Source organism: Phacochoerus africanus, chromosome 3 (genome assembly GCF_016906955.1).
Source record: "Phacochoerus africanus isolate WHEZ1 chromosome 3, ROS_Pafr_v1, whole genome shotgun sequence".
NCBI lineage: Eukaryota > Metazoa > Chordata > Mammalia > Artiodactyla > Suidae > Phacochoerus > Phacochoerus africanus.
Genome location: NC_062546.1, coordinates 150,907,712 through 150,926,877, shown reverse-complemented (window position 1 = coordinate 150,926,877; position 19,166 = coordinate 150,907,712).

Here is a 19,166-nt window from a genome sequence, read left to right as displayed (position 1 = left end):
GGATTTGAGAGCTTCAGAATATACTTCTACCACATTCTATATTCCAAGCCAGTTCTAAGACCAGCCCAAATTCAAAGGTAGGGCATTGAATTGCCCACCCTGGGTGTGAGAAATTGCACAAGTATGCAGAGGAATTGTTGGAGGCCTCCTCTGGAGACTATCAACCAGAGAGGGCATCACTCAGAAAAAGAAATTTATGCTGAACACTGAGAGATGAGGAAGGCATCACCAGGGAGAATTTAGAGGAAGAAGATCCAGGTAGATGTTAAAAATAGAGTCATGAAGACATGAAAATGTATAATATGTATGGTTAGAAGTTTTGTGCTGTGGCGTTATAAGGAATACAATTGATAAGGTGTGTTAGAAGTAATAAGAAAATAATAACTAAATTCATCAAGAGTGTACTGTGTTCCATGCACATCTTAAAGATCTTTGAATTAATTATTTCATTTATCCTTATGACAACCCTATGAATTAGGGGCTACATACCTCAGTTTTCTAGAGGAAGAAACTGAGGTACAGATGGATTAGGTAACTTGCATGTGTTTATACACTCTATGAACATCACAGGTACATTTGAAAACAGGTAGTGTCTTTAGAAATTACCCTCTCAACCACTGCATCATCCAGGATCCTGTAGATTATAATTCATGTGTGTGACATATTATATGCTGTCTTCTGTAGATTGCATATATCATGTTAAGGGCATTGGGCTCTAAGAAACTGGAGTGATCTCACTGGTATTGAAATTGCTGTATTTCTAACACTGGTCCAGATGGCTTGGGACAGTTGAGTCTAGGAGTCCTCCAGATGTTGATAGTGGTTCCATGGTTTCATGAGGTCTAGGTCAAGTAAAGAGGTCTTCTCTTATCTTAGATACATCTTTTGGTAATGCCAAAGGTAGTCTTAGTGGGAAAGCTGAGCCCAGCAGAGATGATGGTGACACATTTGGTGGTCAGATCCTTGCTCTGATGTCTTTAAGTAGAATACACAAAAAGAAGGAAGAAGTTGGAAACAGAAGGAGACCTGATGACAGAGAGAAGCAGTGATGGCAGGGAGTAGAGTAGGGATAACCAGACTTGTGGTAATTACCTACTTTTCATTGCTCTTCTGAATCCCAAATGACCTTCCAGTCTTGAACTTAATTAACTTCCATCTCTCCAAGCCTGAGCTGAATGGTTCTTGGGTTTCTGTGCTGTCTAGATTGTATGGTGGAAACGTTTGTTGTTTTAATTTCTAAATACAGCCTATAGTCAATCCCTATTATGTGAATAACCTGAATGAAACTCTCTTTTTATAATCAAAAGAGGCCAACTAACATGTATATTTTGTTTTTAATCAGATGCTCTGTTATTGGTTATATTTTCTGAGGATATGAACTGACCATGTTCATGTTAGGACTATCCTTTTTATAGTGTCTAGCCCAAAACTTTGTACTCAGTAAATGCTAAAAAGTTGATACTTGCTTATTGATTTTTCTGTCCTTTGGACTTTTGAGTATACCTGTTGGTTGTGATTGAATGATGATTTACAAATTACTGTGTACAGTTTATAAAAATCATAAGATTTATGCTCCCTCCTCTGAACTGTTCCATTCATTAGAACAAAGCATTTGTCTAAACACTATAAGAATTTTAAAATAATTTCATGTAAGATGAACAACAAGACCTTGCTGTATAGCACAAAGAACTGCATTCAATACCTGGCAATAACCTATAATGAAAATAATCTAAAAATATATATATGTATATGTGTGTATACAGAAATGAACACAACATTGTAAAACAAGTAATAAAAAATTTTAAAATACAATTTCATATAAACAACTGATGTTTGTATTAACAAATTCTTTTTTTATGTTTAAGGAGATCTTTGTTCAAACACTAGGCAGACACATACATGTACTAGTAGAAATGTCCTCAGCAGTTTATCACTTGCTGTGGGGTTGGAAGAATAGCCACTTTGAAATTATATTGATAGCATATTGATTATTTTTTTCTATTTTTTGTTAAAAACATTATTTTGAACATGTTTGTATTTACTAAATATATATTACCTTAGCAGACAAATGTCCTTTGTCACAAAGATGAATTTTCCAAACCATTTACAATATTAACAACACAGACTCTGGAGCCAGATGCCCTGGATTTAAACCCTAGGCAAACTATGGCTTTTTTAAAAAGTTACTTCAACTCTTTCTTCCTCAGTTTCCTCATCTGTAACATGAGGTTGATAAAAATACCTCCCCCACAAGAGTATTCTAAAAATTGAATAACAATACATGCCAAACCTTTCGGGTAGCAGTAAGTGAAATCAGAATCACAAACCTTCTAATAAGCAGTGTGGTATCATGGAGAACGGTCTTGCTGGCCTCTTTACCTGGAACCAGTCACTTCACCTCCCAGAAACGTTTCTTAGCTTTGTTAAGTTGTAAGCAGGATTGTTCGAATCAATATCATTTAGCTTCCAGATGACTCTACCCTCCTAAAGTATCAGAGGCGACGTGATGGCAGAGCACACTATGGAACACTCGTGGAAATACTTGAGGAGTGATTTTGTGAGGTTTAATTTGTGCTAAAAATTCATCAACACATCTCCAGGAAGGCAAATCCTCCCAAGACATATGGAGACTGCTTTAAGATTGGTTTCATGATTTTGATTGGGACTGTTTTAATTTTATCATTGGCCACTTAAAAACAAGGAAGGAAATATAAGGTAAATTATAATCTAAAATAAGCCCTTCTGTTAAAATGTAGAAAACAGAATGCTAATTTGAGAGGGGAAGGAATTAATGTAGTAAATTGAACTAGAGACATTAACAGAAGGGGCTTGGGGAGAGGTGAAGTTAAGGAATGTAGTGAAAAAATGGATGACTTAAAATGATGAATTACATAAAGAAATATTCCCAACAGGATGCACAAGGAAGGGTGTGAAGAGAGCTGCATATTTTAGAAATTGGAATAAGCCGTGCATATTTGGAGGGTCTCAGAGTATATAAAGAGATCTGCTTAGCATGGCAGCCAGCTGCTCACCTCTCATGAAGGAAAAGAAGAAATGTGCTTAAGCTGAAGTGTAAAGGATTTTGGTTTGACCTTCTAAACAATAAAGATTGTTAAACATTGATCTGAATGGTGTTATCTCAACCCTGTTAATACTGAAAAATGGCTTAACTGCTAATCAGCCAGAGATGTTCCTGTGCAAAGACAAAGTATGGATCCGCAACCTCTTATTACGTAGTTTGGTTTGCTTTATGTTTTAGTATTTCAGAGAACTTTCTTATTTGAAGTAAGCAGTTCTCTCTTGGATTCTTCCCCACTCCCACTCTTTCCCTTTGTGTCTTTCACATGCTCTGTAACTTTGTGCATCCCCACTTCCTTGCCTCAGTTCCTCTGCGATACCGTATTTGTTGCGAGTGCATTAGAGGGCTTCCTCTCAGAATACCTGCCTTTTAAACACATTCTGAAAGTGGGATGTGTAATTGAGTCATTTCATTTTTTAATTCCAACATTGTTAGATGCTAGGCACTGTGCTGAACCCTGGAGGCACAGGGCATAATGAATGAGGCATAATTTCTATCCTGTTGGCATTTACCATGTAATGGGTTGAAAACAGATATGACTAAAATTAAAATGCAGCGAGTGACATAATAGAAATGTGACAGCATCTTAGCACAGAGGAAGTAGTTACGAGCTTTGTCTTGGAAAGATGTGTCTATCAACAAATATGCCATAAATCACTTTGCAGGGGGCACCTTGAGGGGAAATTATTGGGGGGCATTTGTCACTGGGAAATGAGTTTTTACCAGCCTTGATCCACTGGGATCAGATGACCTCTCTTTGATCCAAGTCCTTGGTTGGCAGCTGCTTTCCAGCAACTACTCCATAAACATAGGAGAGAAAGTCCAAATTTGGAGAGACAAGTACCTGTGTCTGTCACTTTACCTCCTAAGGATATTTTGAGATTAAATTAAGTGATAAGTGCAAAAACAGCTAGCATGAAATAGGCACTTAAGAAATGTGAATTTAGAAGAAATTGTTGTTAGCAAGGGAGAAAGATGAAGGGGCACATTTACGGATTAATAGAGGCTTTGGAAATGTACCAACCAAATGTAATGTGTAGACTTTATTTGATCTTAATTTGGGCATAGCAACTCTGAGATGAATATTTTGAAGCAATAGAAATATGTTATGAACTGAGTAGCAGATATAACCAAGGAGCTGGTAAAAATGACGCTGAGGTTATGTAAGAAAATGTCCATCCTTTCTAGAGATATATGCTGAAGTGTGCCTAAAGTCTGAGGTTTGCTTTAAAAGGCTTCCGCAAAGAAATGAAGGGGAAATGATGTAAATGTGGCAGGTTAAATCCGGGTGATGGATATATGGAGGCTCATTGACCTATTGCCGCCGCTTTTGTATGTATTCAAAAATCTTCATAACTAACTCATCTACCCTTCCTCCCCAATAAGCTGTTCTCATGACTGGATTGGTGATAACTATTGGCAGCATTTAAGATTTAAGGGAAAAGAGGAAAATAAATGTGTAACTGCAAAGTTTAGAGCTAAAAAATACATATGCGGTATTGTTTTTCAAAATTCTTACATGTGGATTTATTGTGTACCCACTAAAGTAGATTTCTGCTTGAAAGCAGAGAAGCAGATTTCTTCAGTTTTAATTATAAATGAGAACTATGCTCAGAGTTCATTGGCACAAATGAATGATTTCAGAGGATACAATTTGTAGTGAACAAAAATGCAACTATGAACATAGTTGACTTTTAACATGTCATAAATCTCCTAGTGCTTTATTATTTGCTGAATAATGTACAAAAGGTTACTATGATATAATATTCTTTCTTTAATGAAAAAAAGTTCTAAAAGTTTTAAGAGAAAAAGTGATTCATTTTAATGTTTTATTTTCCCTCAACATCAAATCTAGATAAATTTCCTTTCCAACTTAGATTATGTAAAAGTTTTAAAGTTGAATTTTCAGAAATGAGCTTCTATCTGAACATGTATTTCCTATATTGAATAATCAGAGTTGGAATTAAAAGTCACTTGAGATTAACAGATTGCCTTTTTAAAAATGTTTTATCTACTTTCAGAGTTTTAGCTCTTGGGTGTCAGTTTAAAATTCTGAAGCATGTTCGATTCATCTCAGAATTGAATGTCAAATCCAAAGACAGATATTTATAACTGAATTCTGTTCAGGCAAAAAGTCAGTTTTCAGACTGCACTTGGATGATTATAAAGCTCTCAGTCACAGTTGGATGTTGCTGTCATTTTAAACAAACAAATTAAAGCTTTAAGATTGGATTTTAGTAAACCAGCCATTTAATTCTCTGTTTATTATGCTTTTACATTTGCAGAGTGCTGTAAGTTTATATGTTGCATTCAAATAATTATTTCTTTCTCATAACACTCTAGCATTGGTAGTAGTATCTGCACTTGACTGATGAGAAAATTGAAGTCCTAAGAGGTGAAGTGACTTCCCTAAAGTCATCTAGCTAGTTAGCAGCTTAGCTAAGATTTGTATTCATTTTCTTCTGATTTCAATTTTTCCATTATAAAATTTCTTTTGTAAATGTCTACAAGTAAGAGCCTGGTAAAAAGAACTGACATGCATTCTAGAACTCTTTATAAATATTTCAAGATTTTAACTAATGGGATATTTGCTCTTACAAGTGCCTAAAGAGGGGAAGAAAATTTGCGTACAATTTTCAATAGATTTTCGTGTAAAGAAATACAACTCTGACTCTAATAGAAACAGCCAACTTTTAAGAGCAATAACTTTATAATTATTCCCTTTTAATATTGACATTTTAAGTAAAGGTATAAAGTATGCTTTTAAGACTAATCATGTTTTTAAGCATGAAACAGGATTCCTTTTTTATTAGACTACATTGCTGAATCTAACGTGTGTGACAGTAATGTCTGATAATCGTTATATTATCTTAGACAGCATAAGTAATTGTTTTAGTCTCATAGCTGAGGACAATTATAAGATGCTGAAACTATTGAGAGAAATAAAGAAGATGGATAAATGTATATGGAGTATGTTACCATCATCATTCTTATAAGGAGGAGGTACACTTCCTTATATTAAAAATAGAATGGAATAATTATTAAATGTAAAATATGACTCATAAGGGAGAAGTAAAAAAGCAGGTAAGTTAGAATTCCTTGAATATACCTTTTTTATAGATTTGATTTTGGAGTAATGTAAATACTTTAAATAATTTTAAAACAAAATTAAATATAAAAAACAACTCCTAGAAGTCAAAAGCAAAGTGAAACGAGCAACCTGTGTTGCAAATTTGTGGCATAATCACATAGTAAAGAACTTCTTAAAACTTTAAAGCACAGTAATTTCACTATATATACCTACTGGTGTACACTCTAAGAACAAAATAGATGCAAAAAATATAAGTTATTTACTGTAAATATATTGTTGAAATATATTATATGGTGATCCTGAGGCCAGCACTGTGAAATAAAACAGGTAAATAATTACATTGGTAACCTCGAGAACTGGAATCTTGGATACTGAAAAAAAGATAAAGACAAAGTTCAGTGAAAATGAATGGAGTTAGTAGAAATCTTTACTCCTGAATTTGAATTACAGTACCAATATGAGTCTGCAATATATTTTAAGTATTTTCTGTATCTGTCCACTTAAAAGGTTTATGAACAATGACTAATTTCATGGTCTCTAATTTCAGTGATAACCCCTAGGCACTAGATTGTTGATATCTAAATACCACTTCCCCCTGAAAGGAACCAGCGTCCTTGGAGAAATAGTTGATTCTCCAACCTAGGAAGTAAAAAAAGACAACTAGATCTGTGTCAAAAGGACTCAGGAATCAACTTGAACAGGTTCTTACTAACTAAAGATAGGATAATTTGGTCATCAATTAAAATAATATCTGTAATGGATTGAAACACATCAGATATCTTAAAATACACATTTTAATGATACTTTAAAAATAAAGCCCTAAATGTCCACCTGTGTAAGGTGCTGGTGAACCAACTCAGTATTTTGAAAAAAGAAAGAGAAAATCTGTAAGAGTTCCCACTGTGGCACAACAGGATTGATGGTGTTTCTGTAGCAATAGGGACACAGGTTCAATCCCTGACCCTGTGCAGTGGGTTAAGGATAGAGCATTGCCACAGCTGTGGCATAGGTTGCAACTCCAGCTCAGATTCGATCCCTGGTGTGGGAACCCCATATGCAGGGTGGCCAAAAAAGAAAAAAAGAAAAAGAAAATCTGAAAAGACTGATTATTAGTAATGAAATTTAATTAATAATCAAAAACTCTCAACAAACACAAGTCCAAGACCAGATGGCTTTACATGTGAATTCTACCAAACATTTAAAGAAGAGATAATGCATCTTTCTCAAACTGTTCAAAAAATTGAAGAGGAATGAAAAATTCCAGACTCATTTTTTGAGGCCAGCATTAACTTGATAGCAAAAAAAGACAAAGGCACTGCAAAAAATGAAAATTGCAGGACAATATTCTTGATGAACATAGATGCAAAAATCCTCAATAAAATATTAGCAAACTGAATCCGACAATACATAGACCATGAGCAAGTGGAATTTATTCCAGGAATGCAAGGATGGTTCAACAGCCACAAATCAATGAATGTGATGCAAACATGTTAACAAAATGGAGGATAAAAATCAGTCATCTCAATGAGGCAAAAAAAAAAGATATGATAAAATTCAACACCCATTTATGATCAAAACTCTCAACAGAGTGGGTATAAAGGAAATGCACCTCAACATAATTAAGGCCATATATGACAAACGCACAGCCGATATTGTACTCAGTGGTGAAAAGCTGAGGAACAAAGCAATTTTCACTCTTGCTATTTTATTCAACATGGTGTTGGAAGTCCTGGCCCCAGCAATGAGATGAGAAAAAGAAATAAAAGGCATCCAGATTGCCTAAATCACACTGATAACAACCCATCAGAAAGGGAAATTAAGAAAACAATTCCGTTTACAGTTGCATCTAAAAGAATATAATATGTAGGGATAAATTTAACCAAGGAAGTGAAGGACCTATACTCTAAAAACTGTAAGATGTTGATGAAAGAAATTAAAAATGACATATATGAATGGAAAGATATTATGTGCTCATGGATTGGAAATTTTTTTTGTCTTTTTTGCCTTTTCCAGGGTGGCTCCCACAGCATATGGAGGTTCCCAGGCTAGGGGTCCAATTGGAGCTGTAGCCACTCGCCTATGCCAGAGCCATAGCAAGGAGGGATCCGAGCTGTGTCTGTGACCTACACCACAGCTCACGGCAACACCAGATCCTTAACCCACTGAGCAAGGCCAGGGACCGAATCCGCAACCTCATAGTTCCTAGTCGGATTTGTTAACCACTGCACCATGATGGGAACTCCCCAAAATTAGTATTGTTAAAAATATTCATATTACCCAAAGCAATCTCCATATGTAATGCAGTGCCTGGCAATATACCAATAGCATTTTTCACAAGGGACAAATAATCCTATCATTTGTATGGAAACAAAAAAGACACAAATAGGCAAAGCAGTCTTGAGAAAGAAATTGAAGAACGAAGGCATCATGTTCCCTGACTTCAAATTATACTACGAAACTACAGTAGTCAAAACAGTACAGTACTGGCACAAAAACAGCTATGTAGATCAATGGAACAGAATAGAAAGCCCAGAAATAAACCCACACACATATGATCATCTAATCTAAGGCAAAGGATGCAAGAATATACAGTGGAGAAAGTACAGTTTCTTCGATATGGTATTAGGAAAACTGGACAGCTACATGCAAAAGAAGGAATCTGTAGGACTATAGTATACCATATACAAAAATAAACTCAAAATAGATTAGCACTTGAATGTAATACCTGAAACCATAAAATTCCTAGAAGAAACATGGGTAGTCAATTCTCTGACATTAGTCTTAGCAATATTTTTAAAATCTGTCTCCTCAGGCAAAGGAAATAAAAGCAAAAGTAAACAAATAAAATTACATCAAACTAAAAAGCTTTTGCCCAGTGCAGGAAACCAGCCACAAAATGAAAAAGCAACCTTACTGAAATGGAGAAGATATTTGCAAATCATAAATCCTATACAGGGTTAATATTCCATAATATATAAAAAACTCATACAACTTAATATTTAAAAAAAATCCAGCTAAAAATGTGCATAGGAGAGTTCCTTTGTGGCTCAGCAGGTTTAGAACCTGCCTCAGTATCCATAAGGATGTAGGTTCAATCCCTGGCCTCTCTTAGTGGGGTATGTGATCTGGTATTGCTGCAAGCTGCGGCATAGTTTGCAGACTTGACCCAGATCTGGCATTGCTGTGGCTGTGGCATAGATTAGCAGCTGCAGTTCTAATCCTACCCTAGCCTGGCAACTTCCATATGCTGTAGGTGCAGCCCTAAAAATAATGTGCAAAGGTCCTGAACAGCTATTTCTCCAAAGAAGGCATACAGTAGTCAATAGCACATGATAAAATGCTCAACATCACTGATCATCAGGGAAATGCAAATCAAAACCACAATGAGCTATCACCTCACACCAGTCAGAATGGCCATCATCAAAAGCTCTGCAAATAATACATAATGGAGAGGCTGTGGAGAAAAGGGAATCCTCTTGCACTATTTGCAGGAGTGGAAATTGGTGTAGCCACTATGGAAAACAGTATGGAAGTTCCTAAAATAATTAAAAATAGAGCTACCATATGATTCAAGTCTACTTGTGAATATTTACCTGAAGAAAATGAAAACATTAATTCAGAGTGATATATGCACCCCTGTGTTAATTGCAGCATTATTTATAATAGATAAGATATGGAAACAATTAAATGTCCATCAATAGATGAATGGATAAAGGAGATGTGGTATGCATATATATATATATATATATATGCATGCATGTGTGTGTGTGTGTGTAATACATGCACATACATACCCACAATGGAATGTTACTAAGGCATGAAAACAGATGAACTCTTACAATTGTAACAACATAGGTGGATTTACAGAATATTATGCCCAGTAAGATAAGTCAGACGGAGAGACAAATAATATATGATTTCACGTACATCTGGAATCTAGAAACTAAACAAATCAATGCAAAGAGCAGAAACAGACTTAAGGATACAGAGAACAAACTGGTAATTGCCGAAGAGTGGAGGTGGGGTGGGGGATGGCTGAAATACATAAAGGGGATTAAGAGACACAAACTGGAGTTCCCTTTGTGGCTCAGCAGTTAACAAACCTGACTGGCATCCATAAGGACGTGGGTTCGATCCCTGGCCTTGCTCAGTGGGTTAAGGATCTGGCATTGCAATGAGCTGTGGTGTATGTCACAGACGTGATTTGGATCGTGTGTTGCTGTGTCTCTGGTGTAGGCCAGCAGCCTATCTTGGGACCCTCCATTTGCCACTTGTGTGGCCCTAAAAAAAAAAAAAAAGAAGAGAGACGCAAACTTCCAGTTATAAATTCAGGGGATATAATATACAGAATAGGGAATATAGTTAATGAAATTGTAATAACTTCAAATAGTGACAGACGGTAACTAGACAGATGGTGACTAGATTGTGGTGATCATCTTGTGATGCATATACATGTGGAATCACTGTGTTGTATACCTGACACTAACATAACATTGTACATCAATTATCCTTCAGTAAAAACAAACAAAAAAAGATACTATAGGCATGCAATCAGGAATGTCTAACTTGTGGAGAGGTATAAAGTACCAACAACCTGGATTCTTCAACAAATAAATTGAAAGAAAAAAGACATAAAGGGGAATTTTAGACTAAAACACCCTTAAAAGACCTATCAATCAGTTGCAATGTGTGGACTTTATTCAGATCCTGTTTCGACAAACTGTTAGAGGGAAAAAAAGTATGCTATGACAGTTTGGGAAATCTGAATGCTGGCTGAATATTTGATGATATTTAGGACTTATTTTAATTTTAAAAGTGTGATAACAGTATTGTGGTTGTGATTTTTAATCCATATTTTTTAGAGACATACTGAAATATTTGTGGGTGAAATGATGGTATTTCAGGGATTTGCTTCAAAATAATCTGGGGGAGAGAAGTGGCAGGGTGTATAGGTGAAATGCAAGATAATAGTTATCAAAACTGAGAATGTACTATATTATTTTATCTACTTTTGTGTATGTTCTAAATTTTTTTGTAAGATAAAGGAATGTCACCTGAGATCAATCTCAGAGATCATATTGTGGTAATAAGTCATCATTCCTGTGAAATAATTATTATATTTAGGGCTTCAAGTTGGATATTTTTTTCACTCCATTCCCAAAAATGTACATGCATTCATATGATAAGATGTACTTAATATTTGTTAAATATCAAGTTACATGACAGACAGTTGTTCTAGTCACTTTACTTTTTTTTTTTTCTTGATATTTACCTTCGAGGAAGCTCTGCTGTCTTCATTTTCAGGTCATGCTGAGAGATCAAATATTTTAAACCAAGACACAGCTAGTAGAATGGAGACCCAGGCTTGCAGTGCAACCCTTTTGCCTTTCTTTCTTTCTCATTTCTTTCTTTTTTTTTTCTTTTTCTTCTTTTTGCTTTTTAGGGCTGCCCCCACATCATGTGGACGTTCCCAGGCTAGGGGTCGAATTAGAGCTGGGAGCTACACCGCAGCCACAGCAACGCCAGACCTGAGCTGCATCTGTGACCTACACCACAGCTCAGGGCAATGCTGGATCCTTAACCCACTGAGCGAGACCAGGGATGGAACCCACATCCTGATGGATACTAGTCCGATTCATTACCACTGAGCCACAATGGGAACTCCCCTTTTGCCTTTCAATATTGGCATGCTCCACCTGCTCTGTTGAGTCTGAGCAGGTAACAGAAGTGGAGATTTTGAATGACAGTGTCTGCTGTTATATATCTTTTTTCCATTTTCTTGATCAGCATTTTTTGCCCAATTTCATATCTTTGGGGGAGTAATTTGTATTTTGGCTAAATAAGAGACTCCAAGCCTGCTCTAAGACAACACTGGCCACTATTTGAGTCTTTAATTAACGAATGTATCTTTAATTAATTAAATCTTAAATTAATTAATGAAGCAAGCTGTTGTCTTTCCCCACAAGATGGGTATATTTTTCACTCCATTCCCACAGTTTTGTTTTAATATTCTTCCTAATCAGTTGCTCCAAGGGAGTTTCCGTGTGTGGGGTATTTGACGGGTGTGCTGCTGGTAGGAAGGGGAAGGGTGGTGTTGTAAGGAGAGAGACCTTGGTATCACGCATGTGCATGAAGATGGGGTAAACCTATAGCAGATGAGACATGGCATTTTTAGTACTAAGGAAAGAAAATTGCCCTTAGATAAACTTAGATGTTCACCCATGGGGATAGCTCCCTTTTCTAGGATCTAGGCGAGCTTTAAACACCTTTTAAAAGAAAGCTCAGGTTGTCTGTGGACTGTCAGAACATTTTTCATAAATAATCTCCAGGTGAATAAATTAAAAACCTCTGAATCAAATCTCTCTCTCTCTTTTTTTGGTGAGTAAAATCTCTTGTAAAGTGACTCCATTTCTTGGAGCAATTGTAATTTGTGATAATTAAAGCTTTATTGGTAATGCAACAGCCAGCAGGATGACTAAAATAAGTTACTGTGCTTCAAGCCGGTCAATAACTAACTCCAGGCACATAAAACTTGAGATTTGAGAAGCCATGATTGAGCTGGGTGCCTTTTATCTCATACTTCATTGAAATGGAGGCAACTTGGACATTATTCCTGAAATCGATAATACATATAAAATATAATGAAGCAATCTTTTGAGGAAGGTAAACAGAAAAATAATAGGAAGTTCAATTCCAATGGGCCAATGATTATTTAGAAATTTGCTACCTATTTCCCCAAGATTGGTATAAGAATACATGTCCTTCAAACTTAAAATTAGTTGTTTCCACCCCATTTTGTGAGTGGATTTCCCTGTACTCTCAGGAGGGTTAACTAAGTTAAACTTTCCATAGTTTCTGTCTCACAGGGGAAAGAGAGGTAAATAAATCAGTATGGTCTATAGCAATCTGTTATTTGGTTTAAATCTAAAAATTACCTTTATGCATGGAGGTGCTTCTTTATAGTTGTTGAATAGCTTTCTGATATATGGAAGGTCACAGACATTTTCAGTTAAATTAGGAATTGCTTCACACTTTAAATTATGGTTACTTTTAATAAGATGTTAATGTTAGCTCTTTTGATATTTATTACTTATAAAATTTGTGTCACTTACTAAGCTCTGTCAGTCCAAGTCACTATCACCACTGCTGTTTTATTTCAAAACCTTAAATAACAACCCAAATTAGAAAAAAATGAAGTTGATTGACTCATAGAATATAAAAAAGTGGTGAAAGAATGAAAACAGATTTCCTGCTAGATCTCTAAATATAACTAAACTTCATTAGTTACACTTTATAATCATGAGAAAGAGGCTGTAGCTATATCCTTATATAAGATTTATAATCTCCCTATATAAAGATACTCTGTATAAGATTTAGCATGCGCACCATAGTGCAACCATAGATGATGAAGATGCCACTATCACCTTTTAAAACTTGCCACCCGCCACAGTTGACCGCAACATTCTCATCTACCCTCAATCACTTTTTGCCTAGAGGAGATGATCTCACCTTCCACATAATGAAAATGATGGAAACGATCTGGGATGAGGACCTTCTGGGCCTCCACCTTTTCCCCAACAATTCTCTGCATCCGTATCTTCCTTCTAAGCCTTTTTCTTCCCTTCCCTCTCTGGAGCTTTCTCATCCATTATATTCTACATCCCATCTTCTCCTCCTTCTTCTGGGAACTCGCTGCCATGGTTACCCCTCTCTTGCTTAATTATAGGTTCTTTGTCGTCTATCTTCAAAATCATTCAAATCTCTTCCCTTTACAAAACAGTTTTCAATTGCCTGGCCTCTTTCTTTCTTAGGCAGAATCCTTAGATGTGAGATCTATAACCATTCCCTCCTATTCTTTATTCTCTCATTCATTTTCTTTTAACCCCCTCCCCCCAAACACATAGTCTCTATTACATATTTTCATGATTTCAAATCTTGCCTAGACTTGATTATACCCTGGCCATATATATATTTTTTTGCCACACCCATGGGATCTGGAATTTCCCGGGCCAGGAATCAGACCCATGCCTGCCTAGCAACAACCCAAGCTGCTGCAGTGATGACCCCAGCCATATCTTTTATTTTCCCCCATGAGCAACCAGTTTATTTTTTTATTGGAGTATAGTTTATTTACAATGTTATATTAGTTTCAGGTGAACATCATAGTATATCTTTAGCCTTCACTTTTCTTGTTTTATTCCAAATTTCTTCCCCTTTACATCCAGTCAGACAGACTCTGCTTAGCAGTGTTCCTGTCTCATCCAAGACAGCTCTTGAAGTCATATCATTGATCTTCTTTCCTCTATTCTGATTGCAGATTCAGCATAACTTGGCCTAAAATTTTGGACAAATGTATGTTGTTGTTGTTTCTCTCCATATAATTTTAAGTTTCTCAAGACTGTATCTTATACTTCTTTCCTCTACCCCTACTCCTAACAGATCCAGAGAAATATAGCAAGAGTCTAAAGGTTATTTCATATTAGAAGTGTACTCTTTTGGGGAGAACTCTCTTCGATGGTAGATGAATGACAGCATTTCAGAGCTATTGACCTATGAATGTGCAACTATTTTATTAGCATTCTCTTCAATAAATACTCATTGACCCTTCATGATATATAACATTTTACTAGGTGGTGGTTTCTATCATTAGATTTTATAATATTCAGACACCTTCAGACACTGAAAATCTATTTACAGATCCAGCATGACCTAGATACATTATTAGATCTAACAACACAGGCATGGGTGCATAACCAGTAAGTATGCTGTGTAAACATGAGTGAAGTTTGAATGGGCATAATGGTGAGGTGTCAATTAGAGGATGGTATTGAGATAACCAGAACAATTTCCCTAGGGGAGAGGATTTCAAGTAGGTTCTGACTTACAATTATAAAAACTGAAGACTGGCCCAGTAAGAACATCTTGAGTTCAGGATCACAGACAGAAGGCACAGAAAAGCAGAATGCGGATAAATCCAGAGATGTAGGCTTAAACTACAAAACAGGTTCAATCCAAGATTTTGTTCTTCCCCCATCAAACTAAATTATTGTCATGTCTATAGATATGTCATTTGCTCATACAATAGCTAGCACTGACATAATGGTTACACTTCTCATTTTGATCTTTAAAATGCAAAGTAAAACCATCACATGTGCAAAACATTACTTTTTTCCTACCTCCTGGATAGTTCTGCCTCACCCCCACTCCAGCATTTGTCACTTTTTCCTTTCACATGTGCAAACCCCTAACACGAACCCCAGTTGCCTGCCATTGTAGCCGTTGACCACCAACACTTGAGCTATGGCTGGATTTCTTGTTATAATTCTGTGTCCCTGGATTATTGGTTGTTGTGAGGGTGGGACCATGAGAAAATATGTTCCAGATACACAGCCGAGCTTCTGCCAGAATGGGTGCTCTCCATCAGTGTTTCTCACCGTGTGGTCCCTAGAACACCTGCCTCAGAATTGCTTTTTAAAAATGCAGATTCTGGAAGATGCCCTAAGCCTTATTTAAGGCAAATCTATAGGGATCAGGCTGGTAATCCACATTTTAGGCAGATTTTATCAGATGAGTCTTATGCCTGCTGAATTTTGAAACTTCCAAGGATATGTTTTCATCTTCCTCTCTTCTTCCTCATATTTCTCCCTCCTTTTTTTCCCTTTTTCTCTTCTGCATCTCATTTCACAAGACAATGTGCATGAGGCATAAAAATTTTCAGATACTAACTGTATGATGTCCCTTGTCAGGTTATTTTCACCTTTTATGGTTTCATCTCTCTCTTACGTAAAAAGAAAATTGCCTACTTCTTTAGTCACTGCTTAAAATAAATTATTAAAATGGTATTAACCACCTACAAAAGACATACACACAAATAATAACTATAATAGAAATAATTGTAGTTGCTGTATGGGCCCATATTTATTAACAAGATACAGTAATGTTGGTATATGGCTTATAACAGAGATAAGTTCTTCTAAGTCCAGGTCTAAGGTGAAATGAAGAAGGCATCTGCCTTGGGTGCAAACTTTAAGGGATGTCAGAATTCAGTAATCAAAATAGATATTTTATTTCAATACTTAAAAAAAAACTTTTTTTTAAATTTTTGCTTTTTAGGGTCACACCCGTGGCATATGGATGTTCCCAGGCAAGGGTCGAATTGGAGCTACCTCTGCTGGTATACACCACAGCCACAGCAACGTGGGATCCCAGCCATGTCTGCGACCTACACCACGTCGGCATATGCCACAGCCACAGCAGTGCGGGATCCAAGCTGCATCTGTGACCAACACCACAGCTCACCAAAACACCAGATCCTTAACCCACTGATCAAGGCCAGGGATCGAACCTGCAACCTCATGGTTCTTAGTCGGATTCATTTCAGCTATGCCACGATGGGAACTCCTAAAAATCAATTTTAAAAATCCGTAATGAATATAATGTCAAAGTTTTAAATAAAGGAGACATCAGTATCATTTTTCCTTTTGTGTCTGGGTTCAATATGGATTGCTGTGGCACTACTACTGACCTAAAATATTGCATTAAAATATTGCTTATATTGACTTCTCAGATTTTTTTATGTCCTTTTAAAATTCTACATCTGAGGCAAGTCACTGTAATCCTGGCCCTGGGTTATCTCCAAACTCAATCATTTAATTAATTAAAACAGAGCAGTCCATTTTTATCCACTTTCTGCCAGAACCTCCACTTAAACTTTTAAGTGACATTTGTACAAATACCCTGTTTTTGACGTAAATATTAGGAAATGTGCACATTTTGAAAATGTCAATATGGAAGTCAGGGATTCATGTTAAGTCTCAGAAAGAAACATCATTTTGCTAGTACAGAGTCACCTAAAGATTCTGTGAGGTAGAAGAAATAACAAGACTATAAATCTAGTGTTTGAGGCTCATTTCTCTTTTTTTCTCCACATGAACTGGAAAACTAGGAGTCAACAAAAGAGGAAAAATGTTCAAATAGATTAGAATCAGCCTGGCGAAACAAATGATCACGGAAGGAGATTTTTGTATAATTAAATGTCAGTTTGCATTTTGAGATATTGCCTGCTGCCTCCCACTCAATTGCCAAGTGAGATGAGAGGGAACAGTCTTTGTGCAAACCCAGGACTGACTTGAATAGGAACTTGGGTTCTCTGTGAGGATGAACTGTAGATCAGAAGGATCTGGGCAGATCATTTTCCTCAAGGCAATAAAATTTTTCCAGTAGATTCAGTTGTAGACATTATAATTTCCCTTTATAAGAAAAGCAGCTAACAATAGTAAAAATGAAGCTGTATAAATGTTTGAATTTTAGAAGAGTAAGGAATTTTGGGGGTCATCTAGTTCATTCTCCTCCCTTTACAGAAGAGGAATTTGATGCCCAGGCAGACGAGCTGTTTCTCCAGGTCACTCAACTATCAAGTGACTGACAGAGCTGTCGCTTTCTGCCATATGATGCTGGGAGCATTTGTTAGGTTGAGAAGCAGGTTAATGGTGCAATAGGAAGTGGTACTGTTCTCTTTTTCCTTGTAGGCAGGTGGCTTAGAAGTCTTTAGATCTGGTGTGGTTTGACTGGGAAGTGGGGAGACATCCTCGTATAAATGCCCAGGCAGCTGGACGCCTAAGTTTCTTAGCATTCCAAGAAATACTTTATCTCTGTCTTCCTCATTCTACCCATTATACACTGGCCAAATTTATTGAATCAGAGTCTACAGAGGTGTAACTTGGGCATAAGTATTTTGAAACATACTCCCCAGGTGTTTTTGATATTGAACTGTATTAGAAATTCATTTCTTTTTGACAAATATATCTTTATCAGTCAATAATAACTTAGAATTATTTCAGGGTTAGGCTTGAATGGGTGCAGAATGAAGCAAAAGAGTCCTAGAAAGCAATTTATAAAAAGACAAAAGAGGGGAGTTATTCAAGAGCAAATATTGCTGCTTTTCAATTTTGTTCAGTCAGTATAAGAATGGGTGAGCTTCGATCCATAATTAGTAGCTCTACAAGGACTTTTCCTTCCCTGCTCATAATTGGACTAAGCTTTTGAATATACTACTTGGAGCTACTTGAGAACCTTATTTGTATGAGTCTGTTGTCATGGAACATAATACTACATAATTCATTGTCCTGAGTGGTTTCAAAACACATTACTTTTTGTCATTTTGCTGCATACCTGAAACTAGCACAATATTGTAAATCAATATAAAATTAATAAAAATAAAAATATATAAAATTAAAATAGAAAATTTTTTAATATAAAATAAAATAGAAAATTAAAAAAATAAATTTTTAATTTTTAAAATTTAAAAAAATTTAAAATCACTATAAGCCATTACCTTAACTTGCTAATTTGCAAATCTCACACATACACACTCAAAAATTGGTTTTTATCTTTTTTCTAACCTCAGTTGTAGAGGGTTGAGTTCATCACACTCTTCACATCATAGCATGTTAACATTCTTCCCTAGTTCATAAGAGGCTCCTTTCTTGTATTTGTTGCCTTTTATTTTTATTTCCCCATTTCCTGTCACCAAATAGGTAAACATTCTTGTATATTTGTTATGAGTCCTTTTAAAATTATTGTACCATACAATGAACATATTTTCTGTTCTAATATATTTTACATTCTTCAACTGGGTTGTGGAGGTGAGAGGAGAGAGAAGAGCTCGATCAATGCTTCACTGTGTCTTTCAGTAGACAGACATTTGTGAAGACTATTAGATGCTGCCTTTCAAAATGTTTATGCTTCTCCCTTAATTTTACTTGGTTGTACAGTACTATATGAATTACACGTGACATGAACTGTGCTCCAGGAATTCAAATGAGCAAATCCCATCTAGCCCAGGTAGTTGGTCCCTGCCATGCACTGTCCCAGATTGCGAGCTCCCTATAAATCAAAAATACCTTGTACTCATTTGAAAACATGTGATTGGTGTATAGCCCAATGTAGTTACCAGTAAATAAACATCTATTTGAGTGGCTGAACAAATTGTATGCC